This window comes from Pteropus vampyrus, unplaced genomic scaffold (genome assembly GCF_000151845.1).
Source record: "Pteropus vampyrus isolate Shadow unplaced genomic scaffold, Pvam_2.0 Scaffold7, whole genome shotgun sequence".
In the NCBI taxonomy this organism is placed as follows: Eukaryota; Metazoa; Chordata; class Mammalia; order Chiroptera; family Pteropodidae; genus Pteropus; species Pteropus vampyrus.
In genome coordinates, this window is record NW_011888788.1 from 4,500,002 (window position 1) to 4,510,047 (window position 10,046).

Sequence of the window (10,046 nt, forward strand, 5' to 3'; positions counted from 1 at the left end):
CAGGTACTAAAATAAATACTAAAGAATTGCATTATTAAGACAGTGGAATAGGAGGTTCCTCACTGACCGCTCTCCTCAGCAGCAATAATTTGGTAGTCATCCATGGGCAAAGTGCCTTTGTGGGAGCTTTGAAATGCAGATAAAAGATTGTGAAACTCAGTGGAGCCTAAGCCCAAGTTGGGCGATTCTGAGAAAGCAGGCCTATGGCCGACTCACTGACCACAATCTCAACTACCAGCCTGGACATAGTTCTATCTCCCTGTGGACTTGGCTACATTTTCATTCCATTCATTGTATTCTTCAGATCCAGAATTTATTTATTTCTCTTTTATGACTTCTACCTCTTTGTTAAACTTCTCATTTTTCATGTGCATTGTTTTCCTGATTTCAATGAATTATCTTTCTGTGCTTTCTTGTAGTTCATTGAGCTCCCTTAAACCAGCTATTTTGAATTCTTTATCAGGTCAGCTGTAGATTTCTGTCTTTGGGGTTCATGACTAGAGGATTATGGTGTTCTTTTTGTGGTATCAGGTTCCCTTGATTTTTCACGTTCCTTAAAGTCTTGCACTGCTGTCTTGGTATCTGAAGTAGCAGTCACCTCCTCCAGTCTTTATTGATTGGCTTCAGGAGAGAAATACCCTCTATCAGCCTACTAGGCATTCTGAGGTTTTTCCAGACCTTCTGAGGTTTTTCCAGACCTTTCCTGCCTACTCCATACTTGCACCTTTTGTGACAGAATTCTTAAGCTTGTATGCCTTCTTGTGCTGCACACCAGGCCAGGTGCTGACAGACTTCCTTCTGCTTTTTTATGGTCTGTGCTAAAGCTCACGTTTGTGGTCTCTTCCAGTCCTGCAGATTTGGGCTGGCTTTCTACACATGCTCAATAATCATCTGCCAAAGTTGGGAGTCCACACAGTGAGCCACCACAAGTAGGGGAGAGTATGTCAGTGAGGCAAGCAGAGTGCTGAGGGGGCCTGTGGGCCAACTGGGTGGATCCATGGGCAATGTGTTGGGGACTTTTTAATGGAGTCCAAAACATGGGTAGTAAGATCTGTGTCCCTTTAATGTCTTTCAAGAGTCCTATCTGCTGCTTTCCCAGCCTCTTCCCACACCTCAGTCATGCAGCTTGCTACTTAGTACTCTAGATGGGGTGAGAAAGAAATGAGCCTCTTTGGTGGTGTCCACACAGCATGGAAAGCTGTGCACTCACTCACATGCTCTCACTTACCCCTACGGGAGAGCCAACAAGGTCCCTCTTGGCCCTGAGCAGTGCCACTGAAGGTGATGCAGGTCAAGTCATACTGTTCCTCTTACTCTCTCCTGTGCATACAACTCATTTTTCAAATCATTTTTTTCTTTCACTCCAGTAGTGTGCTGGAGCTTTTCTCCTGGAAGCCTGAGCTTCCACAAAGGCTCTCTCGTCCACGCATGATTGTCTGATACAATTGCTCTCCGGGGGCTCCAGACCATGGCTAAGAGGGTCTGGGGCTGGATCACAGGCCACTGTGGTGTTCATAACCCAGATCAAGGTCTGTATGCCTATTATACAACGCACTGGTGGGTGAGGCTTCTTCCAGGTCTCTTGGCATATGGTACTGGATCCCTAAGTTCCCACGAAGGCATTTTTTGCCCATGGATGGATGCCAAATTGTTATTGTTGAAAGGGGAGATATAAGTGAGTGACATCTTCTTTGGCATCTTGCCGATGTCAATCCCAAGTAAAAGCTGATGTTTACAGCTCGATTATTCTGTGAGTTCATAATGGCAACACCATCTCTATAGGGTTGTTATAACGATATCTGCATAGGATTTTAAGGAAGCCTAGGAGAAAGCAGAGACACTCCACTGGAGTTAAAAGCCTGGCATTCTAACTTAGTACTTAGAGAAAGGCCACCTAGTATAACTACATGTCCCATATGATACTATGATGTGAGAACAAAATACTGTTTATTGTAATAACTTTGTAATGTGAAAACTGTTTGTTAAGTATTAATAACTGTTTGTTAAGTATTAAGTATTAATAACTTTGTAATGTGAAAACTGTTTGTTAAGTATTAATAACTTTGTAATGTGAAAACTGTTTGTTAAGTATTAATAACTAATAATACATTTTTATTTTACATCGCTTTATATTATCTATATTTTTATCTAGTGAAATGATTAAATTAAACATAAATGAAATACGGTGCATCAACCGTACTGTTTTAATTTAGGAATCAAAATCTATCAGGAGATATTTTCTAAATGGCAGTTAATTTGCTTTTTTTCTTCATCGCAAGGAATTGTGCATATAGTATAGCATACTTATAAGATGCATTACTTTACACATTTTAAAATATCACTTTCTCACCTGTTTAACTTAAAATGTATTTTAATTTTAAATGATAGGTAAAATACCTGAAGCTAAAGAGCTGAAGAACTTCTGAGTTCTCTAACCATGTCCCTCTGTTTGGATTTTAAAAGCTATGATAAAATTTCTCAGCAGGAATTATTCCTCTTCCAAGTCCTCCCTCTCCTTGCCCCAGACTGTTTCAAGTACTCGACCAAATCCAACCAAGAGGTAATTCTTCAAGCCATCATTTTTTAAAAGGCTATTAACTTTTAATCATTCATATTTAACATTAATAGAATGAGCTATTAATTATATTATTAAGCCTCTAATATTCTTGCCATTAAATAAGGTAATATACATATAAAATAACATAATCTATAAAGGATATGCACAGTAAATACTCATCATACTCATAACTATTATTATTACTATTCCTTGCTCAGAAGATATTTTAAGAATCTGTTTTAGTTATAGTATACAAAATGAAACCACAGAAGTGTTTATGCTATAATCACAGAATAAAATACTATATGGAAGTCCAGTATAATTATAATTAACGCTATTTTAAAAATATATTTTGTGGTTAAATAACTTCAACATTGGGCCCGTTTTTAATATGGAAGTTCTAAAGGAAAACCATATATTTCCTACTTATTTTTCTTTGGCAAATTCTGTATTCACAGATGGTACAGATATTTTGGCATTCTAAACTAAAGCATCTCTATTTATGATTTTGTCTTGGAAGACTCTTACGTGGTTAGACCACATTTTGTATACTTCCGATGATGGACACATGATCTGAACTTAGCCAAGGCAAGGAGTAGGCCACATGAAACATCATCAAGGTTGCAAACTGCTGCTGCCAAGAAGTTGGAAAAGACAATTTTATAGGTAACAAAGAAAAGTGGGACCCAGATTAACCAACAAAACATTTAGTGAGTAGAAAAATAAGTATGTGATGCTCATACAGAGCCAATATGGGGCTCAAAAGAAACTTATTTATATGGAACTGCAGGATAGGAATTTCATGTTTAAACTTTTTTTTTTTTCAAGAGAGGAATAAGAGTGTTAGGAAAGAATTAATCTGTCTCTAGAGAAAACACATTTTAAAAAATAAATTTACAATTTTATTGATTGGCCATGTATTTGCATAACAGTGTCAAAATACTTATTCTTCTCCCTCCTTTAAAGATATTCCTCTTTGCACCAACGACAAAGGCCTTGTTAAAACAGAATAAAAAATGTTTTCATTTTTCTTTTCAAGTATTTGAGTTGCAAATTTATACATATATTTGATGAAAACCCTTGAACCGCAAATTGAAATTATTCACCAAGATCAAAAAAAACCACTTTACATCTTATTATACAGATGTAAATATTCTTATAAAATTTACATTGACATGGTAAAATAGAAGCATTAAGAAGTTCACTAATTATGACACAATTTGCAAATCAATCTTGGTTAATAGAAATCCTTCTAGGAAGAACCTAATATAAAAGAGATTTCTACCTAGCCATGTTTGAGTAACTGGAACTGAATTTGTCCACTCAGCAGAGACAACTAGAATATTGGACAACATACATGAAAGAGCAATTTTGGACAATGAACAACTAGCAGTGCATAAATGTGATGTAAGATAGAAAGTAAAACAAATGAGATGAGCCCTACAATCCACCAGTTTTGTCGTTGTTTTCAGGGGGCATGTCATAGACTGTGTCACAGCAAGGGAGAGCTGAAGCAGAGCTAGAAGGCTCCACTGAGAAGAGAAGATAGAGATCAGATTTGCGGATATGGAGGCAGCTTGACTTTGTGGGGCAGAATACTACAGATGAAGGAGCTTCACTGAGGAAGAGTGCCAGAAATCAATATATAAGGTCTTTTTGAGCCGGTTCTTAAATACTAAGATCCACATGTATAGGGTGAAATGTCCTGATGCTGGGCAAGAAATTCTTGGGAAGATATAACTTGAACAAAGTTCCAACAGTGTAGACAGAGCTGGAGGTTATTTAAGTTCTATACAGCAGAAGTGCAGTGACCAAAATGTATACAGGGAACATTCACTAGAGAGCCTAGAAGAGTGAAGTTTAGTAGTGAGGCTAAAGCAGCACTATGTACAGACATGCCACCAACAAAAATTAAAAACAAGTATGGAGAGAAATAAACTTACAAATCGCTTCCTGCCAAAACAAAGTTCAACATTTTTAAGGTAGACGATAAGATCTAGACTCTCAAAAATCATAATATTCACAGTGTCTATTATTGAATCAAAAATGATGAGACATGTAAAGAAGCAGGAAACTATAAAACACAACCAGAAGAAATATCTGTCAATAGAAATAGTAGAAATAAAGATGATAGTATTAAGAGACAAAGGTTTTAAAAGACCTATTATAAATAAGCTCAGAGATCTAAAGGAAAACACGAATATCAGGTTGAAAGAAACAGAAAATAAAAAACAAACTAAATGGCACTTCTAAAAATAAAAATTACTGTATTTTTTTAAATCATGAGGTGAGTTTAACAGAAGAGGAGACACTGCAAAATGAAAATAAAGTCATTTTCAAATATGAAAATCAAGTGGTTTTCAACATATAAATGCTGAGAAGTTTATATATTTTCTATTTCTGTTTGTTTTACAGCAAAATTAAATGATGAAAATATTAAAGAAAATTCTTCAGGCAGAAGGAAAATCATATCAGAATCTCAAATGCAGTCAAAGAAATGAAGTGAGCAAAAATATGTTAAATGTTTTTCTTTTATTGTCAATAAGAGAGAATTTATTGTTTAAAGCAGGGGTCAGCAAATTATGGCTTACAGGCTAAATATGAGCTCTGCCTCTTTTTGTAAATAAAGTTTTATTGGAATACAACCACACTCGTTTTTTTATATATTGTCTGTCTATGACTGCTTTCATACCACAATAGCAGAGTTCAGTAGTTTTGAAGTTTTGATAGGGACATCAAGGCCTGCATAGTCTAAAATATTTACTATCTAGCCTTCAGGAAAAAAATGGCTGACACCAAGTTTAAGAAAAAAACAATAACAATTCATTGCGGAGTATATAATATATGTAGAATTAAAATGTATGTGAAGTCACACAAAGAACAAGAAAGGAGAAAGGAAGTATTGTAAGGTTCTTACAGTACACTTGAACTTGTATAGTATTTGAAGGTAAGCTGTGAATAAAGATGCATATTGTACACCCTACAAAAACATTACTCAAAAGTAGAACAAAGATGTATAGCAAATAAGCCAATAATGGAGATAAAATAGAATAAGAAACTTACTTATCAAACTAAAATAAGGCAGGATCTAAAGTTCATGTACCCAGTTACAGAGCTCTAAATGCATGAAGCAAAAATTGACAGAACAAAAAGGAACATAAAACTAACCCACGAATATTACTGAAAAATGTATACAGAAAATGGTAAGAATACTGAAGCTATGAACAACATTTACAACTAGTGTAACTGAATTGATATTTAAAAAACTTTCCACTGGACAAGAGAATATGTATTTTTTTTTCCAAGTGTAAATGGGCCATGAAGAGACCACACACTGGGTCAGAGACAAATATCAATAAATTTGAAAGAACTGAAATCATACAGAATATACTCTTCTGCTACCCAGTAAAAAGGCACTTTTAAAACAAATTTAATAAAGTATGCAACCATTAAAATGTGTTCTAGATAGTAAATACCCTGTTTGGTATGAAGGTTTTACATGGAAAAAACCCTAAATGGTACCCCTTAAAATTAACCCTAACTGATAATCTCCATTTGTTTAATTAATAAATGCTTATAATATTGGGTAGAAATATTTAATTCATTTTTAAAAGCCTAGAATTATGTAAATTAGTTTTCTTTTTATTTTGATGAACTGATAGAGATGCGTCCTTGGTAAATTGCCTCCTGATATAGCAAAAAACATCAAGTCACCAGCCTGCAGCTTGCTTTTTAGCCAGATGCGACACAGCCCAAATGTATTTATTGTAAAAACAGACAGAACTACCGCCACCAATTGCAGTTCAATTATTTTACAATGTGCAGACACTGCTGCAAATGCAGTTGGATCTTGAGAACCATATTATTCTGTCAGGAACTATGTCATGTGGAGAAAAGAAGCTCATCAACAAATTATTTACATGTGTTCACTCTTTCTCCCTCTGTGCCTCTCTCTCTATATGTATGTGTATATGTATACATGTATGTGTGTGTGTATATGTTTATAATACATATATGTGTATATGTGTATACATGTGTAATGTCACAAGAATAAAGATATTTAGGGGAAATATAAAAAAAGAATAAGTCTTAGGGAATCTAATGGAGTTTCATTCAGGGAATTTTAAAAGTTAAGGGAAAAAAAATAAAACGAATTTCAGTTCTTTTAAAAATAAATATAACATTTCGTCAGAATAAAAACATTTACTTGAATTATTTAGAGTAATATTCCTGGTCCAAAAGTCTAAGTAGATGCAAAGTATTAGGAAAAGAAAGGATCCATGCTCAACCTGAACACACCAAGATGGCATCATTTAAAAAAATCCAAAGATTATAATTAATAGTAATAAAGCATCTTATCCACCTCCTGCCTCCAGGTGTGGTCACATCCAAACCTAATAGACAGAAGTTGTATCAGCTTTAATAATGAACTTAACTTCTAGGAAACGTTGGTTTAGATTAAAGCAAAATAATTCTCAAGAGAATTTAAAAATGCCTTTTTGCTCTACATTTTCTTATTTACAGAAATTACATGTAAGAGAAGTTGTCCAACTTTCTCTTCAAATCTGGCACACCTTCGCCAATGTGCCATCTGGATTGTCCAATTTTTATGAGAATTATGGTCCCCACAGAAGTTCAGGTATGTCATTAACCAGCATAGTCTAGGGACAGAGAATGTGGGCTGCCTGAGTTCAAATCTTTACTCTTCCACTTCCCAGCTGTGTGACCTTAAGAAAGTTATTTTACCTCTCTGTGCCTCAGTTTAAATAAAAATGCCATAGAGATACTACACGTATTAAATTATAATACGCTTGTAAAGTGCTCAAAATAGTGCCTGCCATATAATAAGTCTTACATAGTGCAATTTAAAAATTTTTTTTAAAAAGCAAACTCATTCAGGTAGATTCTTATATTTTAAATTTACTGAATGATCATTTCTGTCTTGTTCTCACTCTAGAAAAAAGTCTATTTTAAGAAGAGCCTTAAAATAGGAAAACTCCAATAACAACAATGAAGGTTTATTCTTATAGAAATTATAGCAAAATAATTTCTGAAGACAATAAAGAAAAAAAGCATGCATTTTTTTCATCACAGTAAAATGTGAAGGGTTTCTCCGCCACCTCAACCACAAAGGCGGTTACTGCAATTTTAACCAAAAGACTTAGTTGATGTGTACATTTTATAGGATTTCCTGTCTTAGTTTACAGACATAAGTCTCATCTACTCACACATTTAAAATATCATCCCATTACATGATGTTTTTAAGAGAGAATTTTGTACCTTCTTATGTAAGTTTTATGCAACTTTTTACATTTTAAATTAATGAAAGTATATGTCCATATAACAGATATTTTTAGTTTGCTTTAAGTAAAAAACTTGTAGTAGAGCAATATGAAGCCACATGTTTAAGGAAAGGTGGGGAAAAAAATTCTTAAAAAACCGAATAGAAGAAAAAGTATTTTAAAAAGCCAAAAGTCCCCTTGGGAGAAAAACATTATATTGGTGGTCATTTCAAGACATGTCAACTGATGGTCATGTAAAAAAGAGAAGAATACTTTATAAATATCATTTGAGGAATATCCACACTTTGAGGAAATTTTGGGAGTGTTTCCTTTCATGTACTTACTGAAACACTGACTTTTTAAAGTTGAATTATTAGGAAATCACATACTATAGAGGTTAGTTATATTGAGTTGATATGAAATAATTAAAATGCTTATATGAGAACATCCTTTATCACCACCCATTTCTCACCCACAGACATATAACATTTTGGATTCAGAGGTACATTGTGGAATGTGCTCACCAAGTCTTTTTCTCCTTTAAATATTAATGTCTTTCCATCTTCTTCCTCACCAGGTCATTGAGAGATGTTCTTTTCATATTTTGTAGTATACTGTGTTTTTGTTTCTAAAAGAGATGAGACTTATATGTGGATTCTAAAAAAAGCTGAACTCAAAGAAACAGAGAGTAAATTGGTGGTTTCCAGGAGCTGGGGGTTGGGAGAAATGGGGAGATGTTGGTCAAAGGGTACAAACTTCTAGTTAAAAGATAAATAAGTTATGGGGATCTAATGTATAAGCATGGTAACTATAGTGATCAATACTGTACTGTATTCTTGAAAGGTGCTCAGAGAGCAGGTCTTAAATATTCTCATTATACACACAAAAAGGTGCTCAGAGAGCAGATCTTAAATATTCTCATTATACACACAAAAAGGTAACTATGTGAGGAGATGGATGTGTTAACTAACCGTATGTGGTAATCGATTCACAAGATATATATGTAGCAAATCAACATGTTAAACACTTTACATTTACACAATGTTATGTATCAATTATATCTCAAAAAGCTGAATTTTTTTTAAAAGAGGGAAGATACTTTTCAATATAACTTTAAGGAAGAAAAATTAAATTTTACACAATTTCAAAACACATTAGTATCAGATATCATGTTTTACTTTTAAGACACAACAAGGGTGCTCATCGTAACATTCTATGTAGCAGTAAACAACTGAAAACAAATGCCCATTAATAAAGGAATGGATAAAGATGTTGTGTTATAATTAAATAATACAATATTATGCAACACATAAAATAAATGAAATTTATGTATTTACTTTTACATCTACATATATGATATATATGCATCAACCTGAAGAGATCTTATTGAAAAATGTAGTTACGATATGATGTATACAGTATGATAGCATATGTAAAATTTAGAAGGAAATTAATATTGTGCATTATTTATGAATAAATTATGAATCTACCTAAAAAAAATATAAAAGCACAGACTGGAAAGATGCACACCAAATTCATTATAATCGTTCCCTCTAAGAAAGGAGATGAGGAAGGAAAGGCAAACACTTTATTTTTAATGCCTTAATTCTTTTATTTAAACAATGTGAAAGTGACTAAATATTAACATTTGTTAAATCTTGATAGTGTATATGTGTATTCATTTCACTATTATCTGTGGCTTTCTGTATCTTCTAAACTTTTAGAATTAAATGCAAAACTTATCATCCATTTAATGAGAATTTAGCTTTGTTGAGGTATATTTGACAAATAAAAATTGTATACTTTTAAGGTATACAGCTAGATGTTTTGATATACATTTACATTGTGAAATGATCACCATAATCAAGCTTATTAACATAAACTTACATAGTTTTCTTTTGTTTTGTTTTGTTTTTGCTGTATAAGTGTAACAGAATTGTCACTGATTAGATGAAACTTTAATCTGAAGAGCACATTATCTGGTCAACTCATGGGCCACAAGTAATGAGAGCAACCGCTCACACCTGTTGGGGAGGTGTAACCACTGATTCTGTTATTTCACCAAAAATCACTGAACACTAGAGTAAGGATTTGTTAAGCAGACGATGTGTGGAGGCTCTACCTCAAAATAATTTTCTTACTGCCAAAAATGTGCAAAAGCACTCTCTACTTTCAAAAAGAATAATATTTATGCATATGAACACCAG